Raw genomic sequence first — 24,918 nt, forward strand, 5'->3', positions numbered from 1 at the left:
GGATAAAAAGAGGAGTCACGACAGTCAAGGACGAGAGACCGGTGAGTGGTCCAGGTGTCGCTCATTTCCAATTACTCCACTGGCCTCACTCCATTCCCACGGCTCTCGGCCCCACCCCACTCATCACAGAGAGATTCCGCAGTTTCTAAGACTGTCAGTAATTAGCTTACATGCCTCAGAAAAGCGATCTACGGTTATGAGTATACAGGTGTAGCCGTCTGAATTAGGAAAATCAGTAACAAAATCTATCCCTATATGAGACCACGGCCTTTGTGGAACGGGTAGGGGAACCAGCTTGCTGGCGGGGAGATGATGAGGAGGTTTGGACATGGCACAGACTGAGAAGCTACGGACATACTAGATGACATCCCAGGTCATACTGGGCCACCAGTACCAAGCTTGGAGGAGAGAGAGTTTGCTGGCTGCCTGGGTGTCCAGAGCCCGGTGAATCATTAATCAGAAGGGATAGATGTTGTGAGGTGGGAACATAAATCTTCACTTCTGGGCCTCCCAGTGGAGCTGGCTCAGTGCGTGTGGTGGCACAGATATGTTCAGTGATGTCCCACTGAATAGGGCTGATTATCATGGCTGGAGGGAGGATGGGCTCAGGTTCTGCAGGTAAATCTGGGGAATGGACTCATGGCATGCGCCTTCACATTATGGCCCCCAGAGCGATAAGTGATGGAGAAGTTAAATCTTAAAGAATAGAGCCCAGCGGGTTTGAAAAGGGTTGAGTCTCTTGGTCTCTCTGAGATACTGTAGATTTTCAGCCAATGGCATCACTCCTCTAGAGCCAATTTTATCGTCAGCAATTCCCGGTTGCCGATGTCATCATTTTGCTCCGCTGGGGTGAGTTTCTGGGAATAGAAAGCACAAGGGTGAAGGCGAGGATGCTCTCCATGATATTGAGAGAGCATGGCCCCTATTTTGGAGGTTGAAGCGTCCACTTCAACTACAAACGGGGCTTAAGGGTCAGGATGATGAAGGATGGGGGCCGTGCTGAAGGCTTCCTTGAGTTGGGAGAATGCAGGGCTTCTGGGTTCCAGGAAAGAGGCTTGGGATTACCACAGTTAGCACTCTGCAGATCCAGCTTGGAGAATATGCGAGCTCCACGTAGTTCCTTGAGGGTAGCAGGGACCAGGGGAAGTGGATAAGGCATCTTAACAGTCTGGGAGTTCAGGGCACGGTAGTCGATGCAGGGCCTCAAGCCTCCGTCCTTCTTTCCCACAAAAAAGAAACTGGAAACAGCTGGTGACGTGAATGGTTGGATAAAACCCTGCTGGAGAGCCTCCTGGATGTGATCCTCCATCCGGGATCTGGCACTCTGGGATGGACAATGAATACACTCAGACCCGGCGCCAGACACAAATTCACGGAGGGGCATTTAATTTTTTCAGGGGGGCACAGATGATATCAACCTCACTGAAATGCATAATATCATTAATTATGAATTAAATGGACAAAAAACGAGAAAGAACTGACGTACCTCTCCACTGACACAATACAACGGAGGAGTCGTAAAGACTGGGCCTATCCTACTGAAGCAGTCTAAACACACGTGGCTCGACATCAACGCTTGTCTGCTTATCAGGGACAAGTGGATTTTTTAAAAGGCCAAGTGAAAGAGAATTTTACTTGCCCGACCGGACAAGTAGCCTAGCCTAATTAAAACGGCAATAACAATCACCAAAACGCGATAATGATTCTGCATCCTTTAGGGGCCGTTCACATATTGCGCCTAAAAACGCGTGGAAAATGCCGTTGCTAAGCAACCATGACCTGCGCTCGCCATGAAGACGCGTAAATTTCAGCAAAGGATAAATGGATTTGCAGCATTAAAAATCGCTTGCAGTAGTTCTGCTACTTAATTTATTTAAAAATGGCTATCCATTTAATGTTATGATATGATGTTGATGTTAGTTTTGGTTTAGATTTTGACGTTGTTATGGGTGAGGATGATTGTTTTTTTTTTGTTATTTTAACATGTGTGGGGTTGCGGTTGTGTGGTTGGTTGAAATGTTTTTATCTCTGTGCGGCGCGGACGCACCTGAAAAAAATGAGTGCGCCTGCTGTGCGTCTACATTTCAAATAACGAACTTGAGCGCTCAAAAGACGCGATATGTGAACGGCCCCTTAGTCTCTATGGCGACCGAAAGTGCGTAATGTAATTACGCCATCGGCGTATGTTTGCTTTTGACATTAGTGGGGACATAAACCCAAGTACCACCAATTGCATAGTTGTTATTTTGTAAACCAACAACATCAGCATCAGACTAGTACTGGTTGTCTTTATCACACATCACTTTATTTGAATATTAATCAAATTGGTCCCAGGATAATTCTGAAAGAATACTCTGCTGTAATAACGAAAACAACTTTCATGCACATCTGATTGAACCACACACTTTTATTGCAATTTTATTTTATTGTTGTTTTTCTATTTTGTGGATATTTCAGCTAACATTTGATTTGTTAAACATCAATTTAAAGTTAAAGTTTGTCCGCTGCGGCTCAGGATGCTGTTCCAAATCCTGCTGCACAACAGAGTGCCACTTACACACACACACACACATACACACACACACACACACACACACACACACACACACATATATATATAATATATATATATATATATATATATATATATATATATATATATTACCATTAAATCACATTATATTTGTTCCAAATTATTGTTAATGTTCATAATCACTTTATCCTAGACTGGAAGATTGTGTATCTTAAACTCACAATCTTTTTCTGTCCGTATGCTTTATATAGGGAGCTAATAATAGCCATAGATTGCGCTTTCTCAAACACCTTCAAAAAACTTCAAACTCATCGATGCAACTTTGTTAAATCCTGAAGTGAACTTCTGTATTAACTGTTTTGGACTGCTGTCTTGATTTGGGTAAAATACCTGTGAGTTGTTCTAATCGCGGCGCTGCGCTTCTCCTCCGGTTAACTATTACATTCGCCATGTATTAAATGCGCGTCATTGAAAGCGCACAAATTTCTACATAAAACTTCTCAGGTAATATCAATAGTATGTCATTTCAGATGCGTCCGAAATTACAAAAACACATCAAAATATTTAAATGTTTGATCAAAATTATTGCTAGGGACAGTTTGGCATTCGCTGGATATTGGTAGGGACACGTCCCTGCTGTCCCCCCCTAATTCTACGCCCCTGAACAAGGCTGCGCTGCCTCTCGAGGAGAAATCGAAACAAATGAGCGCAGCAAACACAAAGTGAGTTAAACTCAGTTAACATACTGCGGTAAAAATGGAGTTTTTAATAACATGATACAGTTAAGCAACATCACATCACGATTGAAAATGTGACCGATTTCATATGACAGCTCACTAAACAAGTAATTAATATTAAGTCACTTACATTTTAGATGCAATATTGACTGTTTTTGTTGTTTCAGCAGCGAAAATAGTTCAAAGATCACAGCAGAACCATAACGTGTCAGTCTCACAGCAACACTCAACCGTGTCTTTATTATTGAATGAACGTTAAGCGGTGGCGTTATGCTTAGCAAACATTTCCGCGCTCTCTGTCGACAAACCAATCAAATACGTTTAAAATATGTATTTTTTTTTAAATCAAACCAAACACATTTTTATTTTTATTCAGGAGTTATATACACAAAACAATAACTTTTGATAACAGTAGCCTATTGATAAAAAAAAAAAAGTGCAAACAACCCAGCAAACACAGAACGTTGTGAGGACGTCGCCAGTTCGTCGTCATTTGGTCAGCGCGACATTACTTTATGGCAACGTTGTGAGGACGTCGTGGTAAAGTTCCATTTTTTAGGATCTCGGCTAACATCCCAGAAACGTCGCGGGCACGTCAAAAGACGTCGCTAGTTAGTCCCATTGGGGACGTTGTAGCGACGTGATCAGCTGGTCTCCAGATAACTTTTCATATTATTCCACTACATGTATTATTATTATTAGATACCATTTGAATAGCCTATTATTTGAGAAATATACTAAATTCATCAAGCATTTTAAAAGATGGCATGAATTATTATTATATTTTTAGATATATAAAACATTTATCAAATTAACGACAAAACAAATAACAAATAGTTTGCTTAGCAAATGTGTTAGTGATAATGTTTGTTAATGACAGAGATTTATTGAAAGAGGGCACAGGACAAATTAACATTTAAACTAGCAGCGCGCGTCACTTTCTGAGTACTGTAACGTTAAGTGCGCGTGCCCGTCATTAACGGTCATCATCTTCCAGCGGACGGACACGGAGGAAAAGGTAAGCGCTATAAATCTACTTTTATTCATAGTTTCTACTGATATAAAGTTAGATGTCACCAAAGAGGAGTAGTGTTTTGTATTTTTGTAGGTTTTCTTATTCAGTTTAATAAATAAAATGCTCTGTTTGGTATTAGCTCAAGAGCAGTCTCAGAGGCGGTCTAAGATAACGTTAACTATTAAAATCTTGAGATACAATTTTATACCTTTTTAAAATTATTTTACATTTAACACGATAAACTATACAATATTCACTTTCTAATTCTTTGCTAAATTTAACCGTAGTAACGTTAATTAGTTTGTTTGAATGTCTGCCGCTCGCGCTTGATGATGCTCACGCTTGTCATATTGTGAACTTGAATATAAACCGCTGTATAAAGTTTAACGTTAATTAGACCGAGGCTGCCGAAATCATGTTCAGTGTATGTGGGATTAATAATTTCCCCTTTCTCCCTCAAGTGACCTGTAAATCCTGTCATCTGCTCATTATTGGTGTTAATGGTGTTTTTCGCATGCATACTTTTTATGCTAGTTTCATTCTCAAATAGATCTGATACTTTAGTTTCAACAAATATTTAATAAACAAATGGTTCACTTTTTTAGGTCCTGACTGCCACCAGTTGAGTCAATGATTCAGTGAGTTGCTTATAAGAAAAGATATTCATTTGTTGCCACCTAGCAGTTTAAATGTTTTATTCATTGCTGTAAAACTAACATACTTTTTTTTAATCATCAGGTGGAGAGACAGTCTGGGCAGCAGCAACAAGACAACTATTACAAATAGAGACGGGTTTCAAACACTGGTACTAATTTGGTTCCTGACTTGTTCAATACTGAAAAGAATGATATAAGCTACAGGATCAATAGTGCTGCTATCAGTATTCTTGTAACGTTGATTCATTAACCTTTAGACACAACCACATATCATCTAAATCATCTCCAAGTGGATGTCAGCAAGGATCCAGGATCGAGAGATCGTTCATCATGAAGACTGTTCCATAGGAAGCAGTGAATCCTGGGTGAAAAAGTAAACCTGGTTGTTTCAGCATCACTCAGGCAAGACTAAATACATTTAAATTGATTTCAGTTTGTTATATGTTTCAGGTCATCCTGACCATTCTGCTGTCCTGGACGTGAGGATATGCTAAAACTGCATTTCTCATGGTTGAAAGATTTGTGCAGCAGTATCCAGATATACAAACAGCCTTCCTGGACCCACACGACTAAAGGCTCAGGAGGAGAGACAGGTAATGTCTGCCAATTCCGATCTGATCTGATACCAGTGCAGTTTTTTTTTAAATCAGTGTAGAATTTCTATATTTCTGTGTGTTGACCTGGGCCCATATTCACAAAACATCTTGAGGATAAAAGTTAATAAGTGTAGGACTAAATCTGGTAAAATGTTACACATTGCTCTTTATATTGTTGTAAAATAAATTTATGAAAAACAAGTAGCATAAATATATTAATATATATAAATTATATACTATAAAATTAAAGGACATTTCTTTTTAACATATATCACAGTAATGAAGGCAGCAACATGTGTGATAGACAGGACAGAACAAGAAAGACTAATAATCTTTAATTGCGCTGAAGTATTATAATATGAAAGGGTATGGCTCCTATACAGCGCATAGTGCTTATGCGCAACCAGTGCACAGAATGACGGTGCTTGAAGCCACATAGAGTCACAGCGTTCAGCACTACACATAGAAATGTTCAAAACACCAAGGGAAGAGATATTGATGTGCAGTGTATTATATCTGTGCAATATTTTGAGCCTTTTCTTTTAACAGTTTTAAATCTCAGTTATTGTGTGCTCTTGAAGAGTTTTATTGTTTTGACTGTAGTAACTAGAGCTGGGACGATACACTATACTATCACGATACTTATATATAACACTGAGTTCCAAATTCAGGGTTCCCACGCTTCTTGAAAGTACTTGAAAGTACTTGAATTTCAGACATATGGATTCAAGGCCTGGAAAGTACTTGAAAACTAACATAGGTCCTTGAAAGTGCTTAAATTAAATTTGAAATCAGTTTTGTTTATGCTGATATTTTTAAAATTGTCCGATATGTGCTTCTGTCAAAAAACAGAACAAAACACGGGGGGGGTTATCTGTTTGATATCTGACACGATCGCGCGCAGCAGCGCAAAGTTGATTCTGTGCTTGCTTGATCTTATATATATATATATATATATTTATATATATATATATATATATATATATATATATATATATATATATATTTATTTAATGTTGTTGATTTAAGTAGCAAATGAGAATAGCTAAAATCAGTGCATATATTTTGAGACAAAGGTCTTCTTTATGATTTTGATTATTATAATTAAAGCAACGCTTTTTAAATGAAAGAATATTTAAATGTATGGTATTTGGGGTAAAAAGCGCCCCCGCTGTAGCGTGATTAACATGATAATTAATAGACTGCTGACTTTTCCATTTGTTGACATGATATGGTTAGATTCAGATGCTAAATACCATATTATGTTGGGTGTCCTTCTTGGAGATAATCACCATGTGTTTAGAATGAAACCATCATATTTAAAAACATGATATTAATAATGTTTAAGCGCCGCGCGCTTCACATGGATGTTTATATATCTATAGCGCGTGGGCGTAGTGATGCGCGGGTTACCCGCGGGTCGGGTTGGGGCGGGTAAAGAAATTGTAACTTTATTTGCGGGGCGTGTTGGGGCGGGTCATTAAAAACAAAACAACAACAACAAAAACATATTGTAGTGTTGGGCGATGTGGTAATTTTTCAAATCAGATCAGATCGACGATACACAATATTATCGTGCATGGGTGGAGCAAGAGAGAGACTCTTTGTTCTTGTCATAGCATAACTGTTTTTTTTTTTAAACCGCGCAGGTGCCCGAGAGAGAGCCGGAATCACCAATAATAATAAAAAATATAAATACTTTCAAACATACTGATAAACTAACGTTAAATATAAAAATACTGTATTTAAAACGGCTAGTTCATATGTAGTCGGACGCAACTGTCATATCGCGCGTCCTGTGACAAATTTGCTGCATCTGCGCACGGAAGTTATCAGTCTAAATGTTCTGCAAAGTCAGTCAACGGTGAAAATCAATAGTAGATTTCATTTGAAGTCCAACAGTTTAACACTAATATTGGACATAAACAAACACGTTAAATATAAAGTAGGCTATTCAAAACAGGTAAGTTCATATATTTGAAGGTAGTGTTGAATTGAACTGAATTGAATTCACTTTAAAAAAAAAAAAAGGGGGCAGCTGTGGCCTAATGGTTAGAGACTTGGACTTGTAACCAGAAGGTCGCAGGTTCGAGTCTCGGTGCTGGCAGGAGTTGTAGGTGGGAGGGAGTGAATGAACAGCACTCTCTTCCACCCTCAATACCCATGGCTGAAGTGCTCTTGAGCAAGGCACTGAACCCCCAGTTGCTCCCCGGGCGCTGGATATTTAGCTGCCCACTGCTCCGGGTGTGTGTTCACGGTGTGTTCACTTCTCACTGCTGTTTGTGCACTTGGATGGGTTAAATGCAGAGCACCAATTTCGAGTATGGGTCACCATACTTGACAAATGTCACGACTTTCAACTGATGCATCAGTCATACAACGCTCCGGACGGCGCGCCTCATGACGAGCTCGACGCACCGCCGCAGAAACAAGAATGAGATGCATTCTAACATAACTGTGGCATTAAACTCAGTTAGTGAGGGCTCGTTTAAAATATTACACATATATAGGCCGTTCAAATAACTTGTTAAAGTGCAATGAAAAACCTTATATCTGCAGACGATGTACGACGTCTGTTTGTGGATAGAGACTTCTCCGGCTACATGCGCTAATCCTCGCGCGCGTGTGTGTGTGTGTGTGAGAAATGCAGTGCTGAAGTGAAATAGCTGGGCAGTTTGATAGCTGAATCATAATAGGCTGCCTCATAACCTGCGGGTCAGGTTGGGGCGGGTAAGGAAATTTTACTTTATTTGCGGGGATGGGTTGGGGCGGGCCAAATAATTTCATAAAAGCGGGACCCGCGGGTTGGAAAAAACCCCGACCCGCGCATCATTATTGGGCGTGGTCGCATAGAGTTAGTGAAGGGAGACGTAAAAGACTGGACATCGCGTTGGTTTCATATTGATTAGCCTACTTTATTACTTAATATTTGATGTCGATAAGACTTGCTTAGTTTAAAAGTAGACATGTCAAGATTTCTATAGAAATATCTCTCTGTGGGGAAATCTAGAATATACATTGATAGAATAGTATAATTGTTATAAGATAATTGTGAGTTAAAAGCTAGACACCGCCCCCATGTAATAGTTTTTGTAATTTCAGTTATTTTATTAATAATGGTTATTTAATTATTCAGTACATGCATGTCAATTTGTAGTATACAGCTATGTGATGGGTGTCCAGTTGGTGGCAGTAAGCCAGAGAGAAAACCCCCCGGAGAAAAACCTAGAAAAGAAAAGTTAGTTCACGCGAGGTTTTGAACGAGACTATCAGTATTGAGTCATGTTGTACTGTGTGGTACGGAGCTGTTGCGAATGACGCTGGCTGAATAAAAGAACCCAACCAAAACACACGCTTGTTCATTCCTTCAAGTGTGCTACAAAATACTGGCGACGAGGATTGGGATCGGCGGTGCCGTTTTGAGGTAGTTGTCTACAAAGACGCTGAGCATGGACACTGAGCAACTGCAAGATCAGCTGAGCGCTGCGTTGCTCCGGCTGCGGCTCAATCAGCTGCACGAGGTGTGTGTGTATGTGAAACTGTCAGTGGAGGAGGGACAAACCAAAAGGCACTCGCTGATCAGATTAATAAATGAATCAGTAGAGAATGTTATAGAGACGGAAGATGACGATGTAGCCTGTCAACATGTGTTAGATTTGTTAGAGTTTTCTAGCAAGATGACGCAAAGCAGCGACCCCCCGCGCGGTACAAGATTGCAGTAGTGACGCAGACAGAAGAAATTCGGCGGAGCTCGCGCATTTAAAGAGACAGTACACAGAATTGCAGCATCAGTTTGAGTTTGTCAACAAATGTGTTAAAAAACGAAATCTAACGTCTGAGTTTGAAAGTTCCTGATGTGTCAAGTCCCCCTGTGTTTTCTGATCATCATCATGCAGTTCCTGAAGTCACTATCCGGGCGTGATTTTAAGATTAATGGCCAAATTGGAGAACGTGGTCAGAAAGATAAGCTTTCATACAACAATTTGATGCACCAAATTGATGCTGGAGTGAACAAGGGACACAGAGAGTCTGAAATTATTGATGCTGTGATAAGAGCGGTGAGTCCAGGTATGAGCCTGCGTGATATGCTGGAGATCAAGACTGATTTAACCCTTTCTCAGCTGCGCACGATTCTTAAAGGCCATTATAAGGAAGAAAGCTCCACAGACCTGTATCATCGGCTGATAAACATCACTCACTCAAGAGAGCCGTGAGTCACCACAAAACTTCCTATTCCGTGCCATTGAGTTGAAGGAAAGACTTTTAGCTGCTGCTCGAGAACCAGATGGAGAAGAACCATACAGCCCTGATATCATACAGAGAAGATTTCTGCGCGCACTAGGAACAGGGTTATCGAACGATCACATTAAGTATCAGCTAAAAACTTGCCTTGATGATCCTACAATCACAGATGAGGTTCCTCATCACAGCTATGAACGAAGCTGCAAGTCTTGAGTGTGAACGACAGCAAAAGTTCAAGAAAAATGCCAACATCAAAGAAACTAAAGTCAGTGAGGTTCCAGTAGAACTACGTCAAAGTCAAGAGAGGACGGGTCATGCTGTGGGAGGTAAAGAACAGTCCCACATGCACACAATTAAAAGCTTTGAAAACTCCACAAGTCATGGGACAAGAAAGACTCTGAGCTTTATGAGGTCGTTAAACAGCTGAAAGAGGAGATCGGAGAAATGAGGAAAGCGATGAGTACTTACCGTTCCACGCAGCCCAGAGAAAGGAAGCGAGGATGCCGTGGATGTCAAGATAATGGCAGAGGTGACCAGTGTGATCATTGCTTTAAATGTGGGCAAAGTGGACATCTTTCCAGAGGGTGCAGGGGACCACCTACAGGAAGAACCAAAAGAGGACACTCAGCTAACAGTATGGCAGTAACAACTCACACCACACCCTCACTGTGGCCAGAACATCAATATGACACCTTGTGTGATGGCATTAAGCAGCTGGAAACTCAGGAAGCAGTAAAGCGAAAGGAGTGTCCTCTGCAGCATATCAGATCCATAACTACTAATCAGCTGTCCACCAAACATAATGCACAGTTATTGAATTTGATCGGAGAAAAATGTATGGTGAACTGTTTCTTTGATGGTGTAGCAACAAAAGCGCTATGGGATACTGGCTCACAAGTCTGTCTCATGAATGAAAAGTGGCGAAAAGAACATCTCCCACACACAACACTGCGTGGCCTTGAAGAGATCCTAGGCCCTGGAACCCTCACCGGTCGAGCAGTGAATCAAACAGTGATCCCGTTTGAAAGCTGGGTCGAAGTGACATTCAAGCTGGGAACAGACAAAACACACACCGTTGAACTGGAGGTACCTGTATTGGTATGTGGTGACGATGAAGTGGCAGAGGAGCCCATCATTGGTTACAATGTCATTGAGTACCTGTTGAACAGTGGTGTAGAGCGACCTACCAATGTAGAAGACCAAAGCAATGAGTACTGCACTGTCCTGTGACTGCAAGAAAGCAGAGGTTTTGCTGAACTTAGTGAGAAGCCAAGACGAAGTGTTCAGTGATGGAGTAGTGAAGGTAGGAAAGTCAGTAACAAAAATCCCTGCCCAACATGCTAGAGCTGTCAAATGTTGCATCAAAACGGGCCCTTTGCTATCTGATCAAGATGCTCTTTTTGTACCGGATGAGTGCGCGAAGTGGCCAGATGGATTGAGGGTGGAGGAAAACATTGTTTGCCTTAACCCTCTGGAGTCTAAGGGTATTTTTGGGGCCTGGAGAAGTTTTGTCATGCCCTGACATTTGTGCTTTTTTCAGTTTCTTATAAATATCGCAAGGTTTTTACAGCAAAAATAGATTTTAAGAATAAGGTTGAACAAAGATTCTGTACAGGTAATGCAAAACAAGCTTGGGAGGGATTAAACACAATAATGGGTAGGGAAGGAAAAAAACAAAGTGTAAACGTGGCAGATTGTGGTAAATTTGTTAATGATTTAAACATCTTCTATGGAAGATATGATGTGAGAGACCCAAAAATAGGCTGTAGTATTACCTGTGATCAGATTGGTAGCTATGAACATATACAGCTTTCTGAAGAAGAAGTAGCCATGAGTCTCTCTAAAATTAGACCAAACAAAGCACCTGGGCCTGATGGCCTCCAAGGAAGGGTGTTAAAGGTATGTTCTCAGCAGCTTAAAGGGGTTCTCACTCAGCTGTTTCAAATTTTGCTGAATTGTGGGGTTTGTCCAAATTCATGGAAGAAATCCACAATAATACCTGTGCCTAAAGTCTCTAAGGCTATAGCCCTTGGAGACTTTAGACCAGTGGCACTCACTCCACTCTTAGCTAAGTGTATGGAGAGAGTGGTCAGTACCCATCTTATGTCTTCTGTTGGGAATCAACTTGACCCCCTTCAATTTGCCTATAGGTCACACAGGGGCACAGAGGACGCAACTCTTACTCTTGTAAATCAAATAGCTAAACATTTGCAACAACCAAAGTCACTTGCTCGGGTTCTTTTTATTGATTTTTACTTCTGCTTTTAATACTATGCAAACTGACATTCTTTTAGAACAACTTCATAGGATGAATGTGAATGGTGGGCTCATTCACTGGATTAGAAGTTTCTTAACTGACCACCCTCAGAGAGTCTTAATGAATGGGGTCTACTCAGATGAGCTTGTTATAAACACTGGAGCACCACAAGGCTGTGTGTTGTCACCTTTGTTGTTTTCAATTTATATAAATGATATGACTGTGCACAGCACCAATGTTAGTTTACTTAAATATTCTGATGACATGGCCTTGGTAGGACTTCTCACAGAAAATAATGCAGCACATGAGGAAGCTTATTTTAGCCAAGTCACTTTATTGCAGGATTGGTGTCAGACTGTTAAATTGGAAATTAACGTGACTAAAACAAAAGAACTTATAATACAAACGAAACCAAGAGGGGCCAGTAACATCAACCCTGTTGTACTTGACAGCCGGCCTGTGGAAGTAGTTGAAAATTTTAAGTACCTGGGTACAATCATTGATCGTACTTTAAGCTTTAATGTTAACTCAGAGAGTATTTTTAAGAGAGCTAATCAGCGAATTTTTTTAATTAGAAAACTGAGGAGTTTCAGGGTCAGTCAGCATATTCTTGAGATGGCATATAGGGGCCTTGTAGAAAGTATTTTACAGTTTAATATAACAGCTTGGTATGGTAACCTGAATGTGAAAGATAAAAACAAGCTTTCTAAAATTGTTAATACGGCAGGGAAGGTGATTGGCAAGTCACAAAGGCATCTTGGGGATGTATTTGATAAGGCGGTATTTATGAAGGCCCGACAGATATCAACAGACACCCTACACCCACTAAACTCAGAGTTTGAATTGCTTCCATCTGGCCGTAGATTCAGGGTCCCAAGGGCGAGCCGGAACATCTATAAGAGATCTTTTATTCCCCATGCCATACAGGAACTTAATCTAAACTGAAATAGTTTTTAAAAATGTGTTTTTTGTAGACCGAAACCTATCTTATTTCAATCAGCTGCGCTGCTTTCCATTTTCTGTTGTTGTATGTTGATGGTGGTAGTGTTGTACTCTTAACTGTGTGTATTTTAATGTAAGTTTAAATGTGGTGTCATTGATGTATTTCTGTTCGGAGAAGTCGAAGACAAATTTCCACTAAGGTGGACAATAAAGTCTAATGAATGAATGAATGAATCTAAATGGCTAAAGTCTAATCTCACTGTAATCAGCACAAACTGGGCTATAATAATATGTGAGCAGCATGTATGTACATGATTGTGTTTTTGAGAAAAAAAAATGTTATGCGTGGTTAGTGAAAAACTAAAAATGTTAAATCACTTGAAAAAGGCAATAAAACACATACAGAAAATTGGTTCCCAGATATTTTGAGAACTGGAGCTTGTAGCCTAGAATTTTTTTTTTCTAAATGATGTGAAAATCATCTTGTTTACTCACTTACAGAAAACAATATATTGATTTAAATTTTCTAAGACCCTTTTTTGTTGGTAAAAGTCATATGCGAGTAGGCGTCAACTATCATGAATTCACACCTGAGAAGACAAAGACCTGCATAATGAGCTGCATAATGAGCCATTCAGTCAGCTGTGTCACTGAGAGGGATGAGTTACAAGAAAGAATGTGAGGACAAAATAAATCTATTTAATTTTATGTTTGTAGTTTATTTAGAATATATTTAATTATCCCACAACATAATTTAATATTCACTTGTGAGTGCAGTTAAACAGTTTATTAGGAAAAATCAAAGCTGACTTTCAAAGCTGAATTTTTTGCATCATTACTCCAGTCACACAATCCTTCAGAAATCCTTTTAACAATCTTATTTTCTACAAAAAAAACATTTATTGTTATTATTATCATTATTATTGTTATTATTATTATTATTATTATTATTATTATTATTATTATTATTATTAATGTTGAAAAGAGCTGAGAATATTTTTTTAGGTTTTTTAGGGGGGATAAGTTGAAAGAACAGCATTGTTTGTTACATTTGTTACAGTTACATTTATTGGTACATTTATATTATTTACATCAAGCTTTTGAATGATATAGTAGTGTATATTGTTATTGAAACTTCATAATATTTCACTTGATTATACATTTAGTCAGGAATTATAGTTTGGAAAATGTCTTTGGAAAAAGTCTAACTAGTAAAATGTTTACACGTTATGTGAAAACTAGTACAAGTATATAAATCAATAAAAAGAGAGACTTACTCATGTTTATGATCTGTGCTGAATAAAGTGCTTCATTCTTTTTTCTGAGGAAATCCAAATCTCAAATCCTCAACCACATCACATCTTTTTGGGGTGAATTATGTCTTATTCCTCTCATCGCGAAGCAAACAGTAAAATAATAAAAACTTGAAGAACAATATAGTTGAGTTGTCTTTTTTTGTGTGTTGTTTTTTGTTGTGTGGGCGTATTCAAAAGGCGCGCGCTTCCTCAAAGGCGCGCTCGGCGCGGGGGCGTGGTCGCATTAGAAGATAATGAAGGGAGATGTGAAAAACGGACATCGCGTTGTTTTCATATGGATTTCTTTATCACAGAATATTTGTTTTCAGCATCACTTGTTTAGTTTAAAAGTAGACATGTCAGGCTTTCTATAGATATCTCTCTCATGTCTCTTCGTTGAGTATTCACTGAGTTACAGTTCATTTTAATGACGCATTTGTATCTGAAGATCAGCGCAGACAAAGGCTGCAGACAGCACTCCTTGTTTGTTATCTTTATTTTATAAGTGCACAAAGTTTTGTTGTTATTATGTCTGTATACAAAAAAAAGTAGACCCTTTACAGATTCGATTGATGTATTGCACTTATCTGTACGATCAAAACTGAAAGTGTAATTTAAGTTCTTTTCGGGGTTATCAGGAGAAAATACCCCAAAACGCGTATACGCGTTAATCGACTCCAGAGGGTTAAGAGAGGGACCTGTTCACGCATCTGTATTTCTGTGATCAATGATACTACTCATGACATTGACTTGCCTCCACGGGCAGTTCTGGGCCATATACAGCGAGTGAAAGACATCTACCCTGCCGAGGTGAGACCAGTGACCGCTCAGAAAGAGGTTGCATGTGCGACTGTTGGTCACACTAGCCAAAGCCTGTTCCAAAAAGATGGTGAACAAGTCAGACAATCTACAGAAAACGCAAATACAACGTTAACGGTTCAAAAAGAAAACCTATGGGACCCTCCTGTATGGATTGATCACCTAAAACCTGAACAGCAGCAGAAGGTGAAGCAGCTTTTAAGGGAGGAGAGTGGTGCTTTTGCTCGTGATGACAGCGATGTAGGATGTATTCCATCTCTCCAGCTAAAAATCCGCCTCCATGATACCACATTCGTGAAGCACACATACATGTCAGTCCCGAAGCCACTTCGCAGAGAGGTGAAAGAATACCTGGAGGATCTGTTAAATAAGGGGTGGATTACTAGATCTAAGTCACCATATTCTTCACCAGTAGTCTGTGTGCGTAAAAAAGATGGAACTCTCCGCCTCTGCTGTGACTATCGGGAGTTAAACAATAAATCCATTCCAGATAGACACCCTATTCCCCGCATACAGGACATGCTCGACAGCTTGGCAGGCAACACCTGGTTTTCAGTCCTTGATCAAGGCAAAGCCTATCACCAGGGTTTTGTAGAAGAATCCAGCCGACCTCTCACTGCCTTCATTACACCGTGGGGACTATATGAATGGGTGAGGGTCCCTTTCGGATTGTCAAAATGCACCTGCTGAATTCCAAAGGAGCATGGAGGAGTGCCTGGAGAGAATTGCGTGATGAGGTATGTCAACCATATTTGGATGATAATTTAGTTCATTCTAAAACATTTGATGATCATCTTCAGGACATTAGAAAAGTGCTGCAGTGTTATCAAAATCATGGTGTCAAACTAAACTAACGCCTCGAAAATGTGAAGTGTTCCGAAATCAGGTACGATTCCTAGGGAGGCTGGTGACAAAAGATGGGTACACGATGGACCCGGCTGACGTTGCTCCTGTCCAAGCACTGAAAGAAAGGACCCCTAAGACAGTAGGTGAGGTGAGAAAATTGTTAGGATTTCTCTCCTACTACCGATCATACATTGAAAACTTTTCCCGCAAGGCCGTACCTCTCTATCTGCTGCTCGCCGAAAAAAAGACACCAATAGGGAGAGTACAGATGAAGCGGAAAGGGAAAAGGGAAACATGGCCAAGGACAGCTTGTGTCATCACATCCAGTCACGTGGACAGATGAACATCAAAAGGCCCTGTGTGAGTTAATCGATTATTTATCTAACACCCACCAGTGCTGGGGATATCCATATCTGGATGACCCTTTGGTACTCCATTGCGACGCTTCACAGGAAGGCCTTGGTGCGGTGCTTTATCAAAGGCAAAGAGGCAAGTTAGTGGTAATAGCGTATGGATCAAGAACCCCTAACCCCCCCAGAAAAAACTACCATCTCCACTCAGGAAAGTTGGAGTTCTTGGCCATGAAGTGGGCTATATGTGAGCGGTTCAGGGATTATGTCTATCATGCACCATCATTCATTGTGTACACGGACAATAACCCTCTCACATATGTGATGTCAACAGCCAAGTTTAAATGCCACAAACGTACAGATGGGTAGCGGAACTTGCTGACTTTCGATTTAGCATCAAATACCGCCCAGGAAAGTCAAATGGGGACGCGGATGGCTTGTCGCGTATGCCGCTGGATATGGAACAGTACATGAAAACCTGTTCATAAAGAAGTGCACCCAGAAGTCATGGTCAGCTTATCTCAGTCCGCGGTAGTACAGAGTCAGGAGAGAGGGCCGTGGTTGTGTCCACTTACAATTGAAACCGCGTTGTCGGGAGAACAGGAGGAGGAGCTATTCACTTCAGTTGCAGAGATCCCCAAGGAGGTACTGAGAAAAGGCCCAAGAGGAAGACCCTGAAATCAGAGAAGCTGTTACTTATCTAAAAAATGAAACCCCGGCCTGTGAACAGAAGTCAGGGTAGAGGAGCTTCGGGGACTGGATGAGGGAAAGAGCAAAATTATACCTGGATGAACATGGTCTATTGTTTTCGGAAAACAGCAACTCGTGATCAGTTGGTATTGCCTAGGACATACCATGAGCTCGTTTATAAGGAGTTACATCAAGACATGGGCCACCTGGGAGCAGAAAGGGTGCTGAACTTAATTAGAGATCGGTTTTTATTTGGCCCCACATGCAAAAGGAAGTGGAAACATTTTGTCACACGTGTTTTGTAGTTGCTTGAGAAGCAAGCGTTCCAAACAAACTGACCCGAGCTCCTCTGGTAAACATCACCACCACTTATCCATTTGAGCTGGTCTCTATTGATTTTCTGCACCTAGAGAAGAGTAAGGGAGGGTATGAATACAATTTTTAGTTGTGATGGACCACTTCATTCACGCGATTCGCACAGGCGTATGCATGCAGAAACAAGAGCGCCAAGACAGCGGCTGAGAAGGTGTTCGGGGGACTTTGTTTTAGTTTTGGGTTCCCGACAAAACTGCATCACGACCAAGGTAGGGAGTTTGATAACAAGCTGTTCTCAAAGCTGCAAGAGTACAGTGGCGTGCAAGGCTCCCACACGACACCGTATCACCCGCAGGGCAACGGTCAAGTTGAGCGGTTTAATCGAACTTTGCTAGCAATGCTGAGGACCTTACCAGAAAACGCCAAAGCTGACTGGAAGACGTCACTTGCAAAAGTTGTGAATGCATACAACTGTACGAAAAGTGAGGCTACAGGGTTTGCTCCCTATTATCTCCTGTTCGGCCGTAAGGTAGGGGCCGTCCGTACCCCCAGACTGCCCATTGATATCATGTTCGGTGTACCAGCAAAGAACCAAAGCTCATGTTGGCATGACTATGCTGAGGACTGGAGAAAGAGAATGACAGAAGCTTACAAGTTAGCCTCAAGAGTGTCACACAAAGAGAAAGAAAGAGGTAAAGCTTTGTATGATAAGAAAATACACGGAGCTGAACTGATCCCTGGGAACAGAGTACTTGTTCGGAACTTCAAGGAAAAAGGTGGACCTGGGAAGCTTCGATCATTTTGGGGAGGAACAAGTTTATGTCGTCACCAAGAGGAAGTACCAGGATAGTCCGGTATATGAAGTTCGACCTGAACAAGGCAAAGGGAAAACAAGAACACTACACAGGAACCTCTTGTTACCGTGTGACTACTTACCTGCAGAGAGAGAATGTTTACCGGGAAGACCTGAAAAAGAAAACAAGAAAAAAGGCCAAGACTGAAAAAACATTGACAACAGCAAAATCAACATTCTGGGATAGTTCAGATGGTGAGGATGATTGGAAAAATGCCTGGTTGGAGTGCCAGTCAAAAAGGAGAATCAGAGCATCGGAGAACCTCCAGAACCTCATTCAGAAGACACAGTGATGCTGAACGATGCAGAATCAGAGGTTTGAACATGAACAAGGAGCAGGAAAGGGGAGAAGACGATGTGTCGTCATCCAGAGAGGAGGCTGGAGAAACTGATGATCCTGAAAGAGAGTGACGGGGAGACTCCTTCACAACCTGCCTGCAAAAGAGTATATCCTTTGAGAAACAGAAAACAAAAAAAAATTGTTTACTTACCATACTCTAGGTCAGCCTAGTATTGTAGATGGGTAAACTGCTGAATTAAATCACAGTAATTAGTTCTAGTTAAAATGGTTAAATTAAGATCAGAATAAGATTGAGTTCATATTTTTGTTTGAGAGAGAAAAATACAATTACCATCACATTCCAGAAGAAAACATTTAGTAAATTGTTTCAATGGTGCAAGGTTAGATTCCTTCAGTGAAAGTACAGATTCCTGTTGATAAAAACAGCGATGGTGGTAGAAGATCATGGTGCACCAATGATGTCTGCTACAAACACACTGCATGGAAAAGGAGATACATGTTGTGTGTAGTGTGACAGTATAGCACGAGAGTACTAAAACTGTTGTATCACTGACTCCTACCAAAGAAAAATGATCTACAGGTAGATAACCAGTAATTTATTCTGAGAATGTCGGGACATTACATTCTTTTTTTTGTAGGGGAGAATGTGGGGGAAATCTAGAATATACATTGATAGAATAGTATAATTGTTTATAAGATAATTGGTGAGTTAAAAGCTAGACCCCCCCCCCAATGTAATAGTTTTTTGTAATTTCAGTTATTTTATTAATAATGGTTATTTAATTATTCAGTACATGCATGTCAATTTGTAGTATACAGCTATGTGATGGGTGTCCAGTTGGTGGCAGTAAGCTCCAGAGAGAAAAACCCCCCGGGAGAAAAACCTAGAAAAAGAAAAGTTAGTTTCACGCGAGGTTTTGAACGAGACTATCGGTATTGAGTCATGTTGTACTGTGTGGTACGGAGCTGTTTTGCGAATGACGCTGGCTGAAATAAAAGAACCCAACCAAAACACACGCTTGTTCATATTCCTTCAAGTGTGCCTACATCTCTCATATCTCTCTTGTAGAGTATTTGTTTAGTTTCAGTTTATTTTAAATAACGTATTTGTAAATGAAGATGCACGCAGACAAAGGCTGCAGACAGCGCAATCTGTTTTTTCTTTATTTTATAAATGCCCAAAGTATTTCTTATTATGTGGGTATACAAATAAAAGCAGACCCTTTACAGATTATATTGATGTATTGCTCTTACCTGTACGATCAAAACTGAAAGTGTAATTTAAGTTATTTTCGGCGATATGCCCACAAAACGCCTATTTGCATAGACTGAACAAAAAAATAATTTATATTTTTTCAAATGTGCAGAAAATAGTACAAACTCTGCTAAAGTGAATGGTTTTGAACAAGTATTAACTTAAACATTATAAAAAAAAAAAAAAAAAAAAAAACAACAACAAAAGTTTTTGTTAGCTTAAGGTATTGTATCTATTGTCCTTCTGTGGGCCTTTTACCCCCCGTGCTGGGGCGCCTCTTCCCCCGTGTTGGGTAAAAGGCCCCTCTTGCCACCTCATACATTTATAGGATTTTTAAACAAAACAAATAACTTGAATTGTTTATTTTCACACAAAATCAGTTGCTCTGTTAATAGTCAATACAAACATATTTTGGTTTTTATTATTTTGTATGTATTATTTTGAAATATAACATATTTTAGGCGCAGTGAATAGCACAGTTTTTCTTAAGGTGTGCCTTTAGCCCCGTTGTACCCTACCTCCCGCGTTCCTGCAATGTGTGTCCTGCTCCCGTATATGGCATATAATTTTCGGCACATCAGTGAGCCGCTATCAATATGCGGGGTATTTAAATAGGCAAATCTCGCGGTAGCGGGGGGTTTTTACCCTAACCGGAGATTTGCGTCCCGCGGGAACCCAATCCCAAAAAGTCTAGCGCATTACTTATGGAGAAGCAGTGCTAATTAGGCTATCAGTCTCAGTGCCTGGGAAAGTGCAAAATCAATGGGATTTACAATAAAAAGAGATTTACAAAATAATTTTAATAAATGTATCACAACATTTAGCAGCGTTTTATTTAATTTAAAAAATTGAGACATTCTTAATTTAAAAACTCTTAAATTTTGTACAAGTACTACAGCAAAAAAACAGTGTAATGCATTTTTTTATCAATATTTTCAGAAACTGCATTTGAATATTAGCAGTATTGAATTAATAATGGATTTCAAGTCCTTTAAACACACGACTGTCTAAAACGGTTTTTTAAATTTATAAAACCTACACATTCAAAAAATCATTATTACTCTGACATTTCTTTATGTAAATATTAAGTGTAAGTGAAATGGTAAGTACAGTAAGGACTTTCATGATGTTATGTGCTGGGGTTGTGAATTTCAAAGGTGCTTGATTTAATAAAATGGTACTTTAAAAAGTCCTTGAAAGTCCTTGAATCTGGTGTTCATGAAAGAGTGGGAACCCTGTATAATAGAATTGTAATTTATATGGTTCTGGTATTTTTTTGAGTGTGGTGTTCATGAAAGAGTGGGCACATCTCTTTTAGATAACTGGTATAAATCTCAGACAGGTTTGGTCAATAGTTTGCAGGCCTTCTTAGGTAAATGGAAAACCCTATTTAAAGAGGTTGTTTTCCAAATTAATAAGCAATGTCACAGTTCTCAATGAAATATGGTGAGGAAAGATGAAAAGTATGAAAAACAAACAATATTTTGTGGGAAAAGCAAATAGAGATTATTGGACACTGTCAAAAGATTTGTGAGTGACTTAGAGCACAGAAGATCTTGGTCAGATAAAGATTTATTAAGCAAAGTTTCTGTCAAACAAATTAACTGTATTGTAATGGCAGCTGTAAAAAAGCCACTGCTGAGGAGCAGACAGGTGTTTGAAGCTACTGGAGTATCAAGATCCTCTTCATGCAGACTGACAGTTATGTGTGGCAAAAGCTTGCGTTTCAGGTCCACTGCTACCAAACCTCACAAAGAGAAACCTGCACAGGTGGCTTGTAGAAACACATGAAGACTTATTTTTAAATAGTTTTATTCACTTACGAATGCTGCAGTACAATGGATGGTCCAGATAAATGGATTTCTGATAGTTGATGACTGGCCATCCCTATTCCAATGAGACTGAAACATCAGCAAGGAGGCGGTGGTGATGATTTGGGTTGGAATATTGGGAAGTGAGATGTCAGTGTCAAAATGACTTCTGCACTACCATTTTCTGCTGTGGTATAAAATGAAGAATAGTCCTCTCGGAAATAAACGGATTTTTCATGCAGGATAACACACTATCCCATGCTGCATAAATACCATTGTGGCTAAACAGTTTGAAAATCTGTTTCCTCAGCCACTGTGCAGGTTTCTCTTTGTGAGGTTTGGTTAGCAGTGACTGAAACGCAGCTTTAACACAACCTGTCAGTCTACATTGAGAGGATCTTGAGAACTCCAGTAGTTTCAAACACCAGTCTGCTGCTCAGCAAGTGGCTTTTTTTTTGGGGGCCCCTGCTGCCATTACAACACAGTTCATCTTTATCTCACCAAGATCTTCTGTACTCTAAGTCACTCACAAATCTTTGGGGGGGGGGGGGACAGTTCAATAATCTCTATTTGCTTTTTCAAAAATATTTGTTTGTTTTGATGCCTTTTGCAAGACATTGCATTGTTTCATACTTTTCATCTTCAGAAAGAACTTTCTTCCTCTCACCATAATTTCATGAGAACTGTGACCTGCTTAATAATGTGGGAACAACCTCTTTAAAAGGGTTTCCTTTTACTTAAGAAGACCTTGCAAACTATTGACCCAAACCTGTCTGAGATTGATACCAGTGGTATCTGACAAAACTGACACAAGTTTAATTTTAGTTCATGGAGCTCTTTTCTAAGGAGCTGATTATTGAATCATGTGTGTTTAATGAGAGACATAAAAAGTGTGCAGTGCTTGCGGGGTCCCCAAGGGACCACCTTGCTAAACCACTAGCCTTTTCTGCAGAAACCTCCCGGTTTTTTTTTAAAAGTTAAAAAATATTGGAGTTGGCCTAATTTGAACCAATGTAAAGGATCCCCTGATATACCAAATGCATACAACAACCACATCACTTTGCTGTATTCCCCACAGGATTAGTTTTTTTTTTGAGACTATGCGAGGCTTGTGTTGTTTGGGGGAGTCTGGGGGCAGGTCTCCTGTTGTAAGAAATTGGCCGCCTTATGTTTACATTTGGTGAAAGTTTAAAGTTTGCGTCTATCTGGTTGCACTTTTGTAGAGTTTCAATAGTGTTAATGGTTAGCTTCCAAGTTTGGAATAATTTAAACAAAGAAAAGAGTGGTGTCTTCATTTGTGTGCGGAAGATATGACTCAATTGCCCTCTTTTTTTAGGTTAGCTGCGAGACCTCTGTATATTTTTGTTAATTAGGTTTTAAGGCTAAAACTCTCCTAGCTAGGACCCTAGTAGTAAGATAAAAATCTCTACTGGTGAAAAATGGCCCCAGAATCTGGCCTTTCCTTTAGAAGCTGAGAGAACCACTTAAGATTTCAAAAGGTACGATTCCACAGTTGTGGCCACCATCAAAAAAACTGCTCCAGGTGACTTGGGTTATCCAAAGTGTCTATAAAATTATTTTGTGTAATTAGTTTAATTCTGTTTAATTTGTGTGTAAATTCAAAAGGGAAGAGATGAAAATTAAGGAATTCTGGAAAAAATGAAGAAGACAGCAGTGGGAAAAGGATCGAAATCATCATGACTGTGTTTTTTTTTTTGTTTTGTTGTTTTTTTTTTTGAGAATGTGTGGCATTGTTTAACACAAGTGGTTTTCCATTTAAATTGTAGCAATGTACACAGCTGGGGTCAATAAGTTTGAAAAGAAATATATTTTAAAGTATAAATTTATTTCTGTGATCAAAGGCTGATTTTCAGCATCATTACTCCAGTCTTCAAGTGTCACACTAATATTCAGAAATCTTTCTAATATGCTAATTTGCTGTGCGAGAAAATATTTCTGGATATTATCCCTGTTTGAAAAGAGTTGTGTCTGCCAACTATTTTTTGTCCACACTACAGTTCAAAAGGTGATTTTTTTTTTTTCTATTAGGGAAGACCATTTTAAGGGTAGAAAAGACTTACAATTTGGAATTATTAATTTTACAAAAGGTTTTTTTTTTTTTTTATGTTTTGAACTTTGTACTTTCATATAATAATCAGAAAGAGAAAACATCCAAGAATGTATCACAGACAATTTAAGTAAGCACACAACTGGTTCCATGCGCCACAAATAATGTGATTATTTCCAAAAATCAGAGTTGGGGACTTACCTGATGGTCATTTGAATGTACGTCATGCGCACATGCACGCTTTTGGTCCAGAGCGGCAATAATGCGAGTAAGTGCATGTAATTGCACTGAGTGATAGAATCAGCAATGTTATCGAGCAGCAAAATCCAGTATATGACATAAGCTCATGTTCACTGTCGACTGGAGTAAAGGGCTACTGGAAAAATTCAGCTTTGGCCTTGCAGGACTGAAATACTATTTTAAAAGTTATATTCAAAAAAGAGTATGAAACTGGTTGTTTAACATGTTACAAATATTTACAATATTACTGTTTTGTACTGTGATGCTAATCAAATAAATGATATGCCTTGAGTGAGCAGAAGAGACTTCTCTCAAAAAAACATTAACAAAAAAAAATGTGTGAATGGTTGTGTACATACATTAGCAACATTAACAAGATGATCCTCCCTTTCAGCTCAGAGAAGGATATTGACTGTGGCAGGCTCAGGGATGAAGAAAGAGGGGGAAAAGAACGACGTTTTTTTTTTAGTCATTTTTTCGCGTCACGTACCTTTGCCATGTGTTAAAATAAAAAAACAATAAACCTGACTACAATAATATCGCGAAATGTATATTAACAAAGATTCCAGTTTGCAAGGATAATCTGGAAGTCGTCTGACTCTGCCCACTAGAGGCATCTTTTTTCCTGAAGAAGGATCAGGTGCGAGAGAGGAACCGTTGTTCTACAGGCATCCTAGCAAATCACTGCAATCAAGCCTCCTGCCCTTCCCTCAGAAGGCCTGTCCTGATCTGCTGTGCTGAGGGTAAGAAAGACATTCATCTTCTCTATCGGGCTGTCCATCACCTAACTCTTGGCCTCCCTCAGCACTGGTCTTCTGAAAGAGTCTTCTCCAACAGTCAGTTATGTCAGAGATCACATTCTCTCCTCCACTGAGAACTCAACACACTCATTTTCTAAAAACTGTTTGGGTTTTGAAGTGGGCCAAATTAATACAGGGAGAGATGACTAGAAATCCTCCATATTGTTAATTGTACATAGCTCTACTCTTTTATGGAATGTATGTCTTTTATCTTCTGAGAAGCTCACAGACACTATGGTCGTTTGGTAATTGTAATATTGTTTAGGTTTATCTTCTGAGTAGTAACAGGCCGTTATT

The 24,918-nt window shown here is 39.7% G+C and overlaps 1 long non-coding RNA gene across 4 annotated transcripts in view; it reads left to right on the plus strand.

Annotated features, from left to right (window-relative positions):
• Positions 1-3,707: 3,707 nt before the first annotated feature.
• The window catches only part of LOC109067673, a 36,738-nt gene continuing 15,527 nt past the window's right edge, over positions 3,708-24,918 (plus strand). The window contains exons 1-5 of one of the 4 annotated variants that reach the window (XR_006157237.1): positions 3,708-3,810; positions 4,891-4,923; positions 5,024-5,090; positions 5,199-5,314; positions 5,392-6,483. This is a non-coding gene — a long non-coding RNA (uncharacterized LOC109067673). Of the gene's footprint in view, positions 3,811-4,264; positions 4,289-4,890; positions 5,091-5,198; positions 5,315-5,391; positions 6,484-24,918 lie in introns of those variants that run through there. The other 3 variants (XR_006157239.1, XR_006157236.1, XR_006157238.1) reach the window with 3 other exon arrangements.

Source organism: Cyprinus carpio, chromosome B19, assembly GCF_018340385.1.
Source record: "Cyprinus carpio isolate SPL01 chromosome B19, ASM1834038v1, whole genome shotgun sequence".
In the NCBI taxonomy this organism is placed as follows: domain Eukaryota; kingdom Metazoa; phylum Chordata; class Actinopteri; order Cypriniformes; family Cyprinidae; genus Cyprinus; species Cyprinus carpio.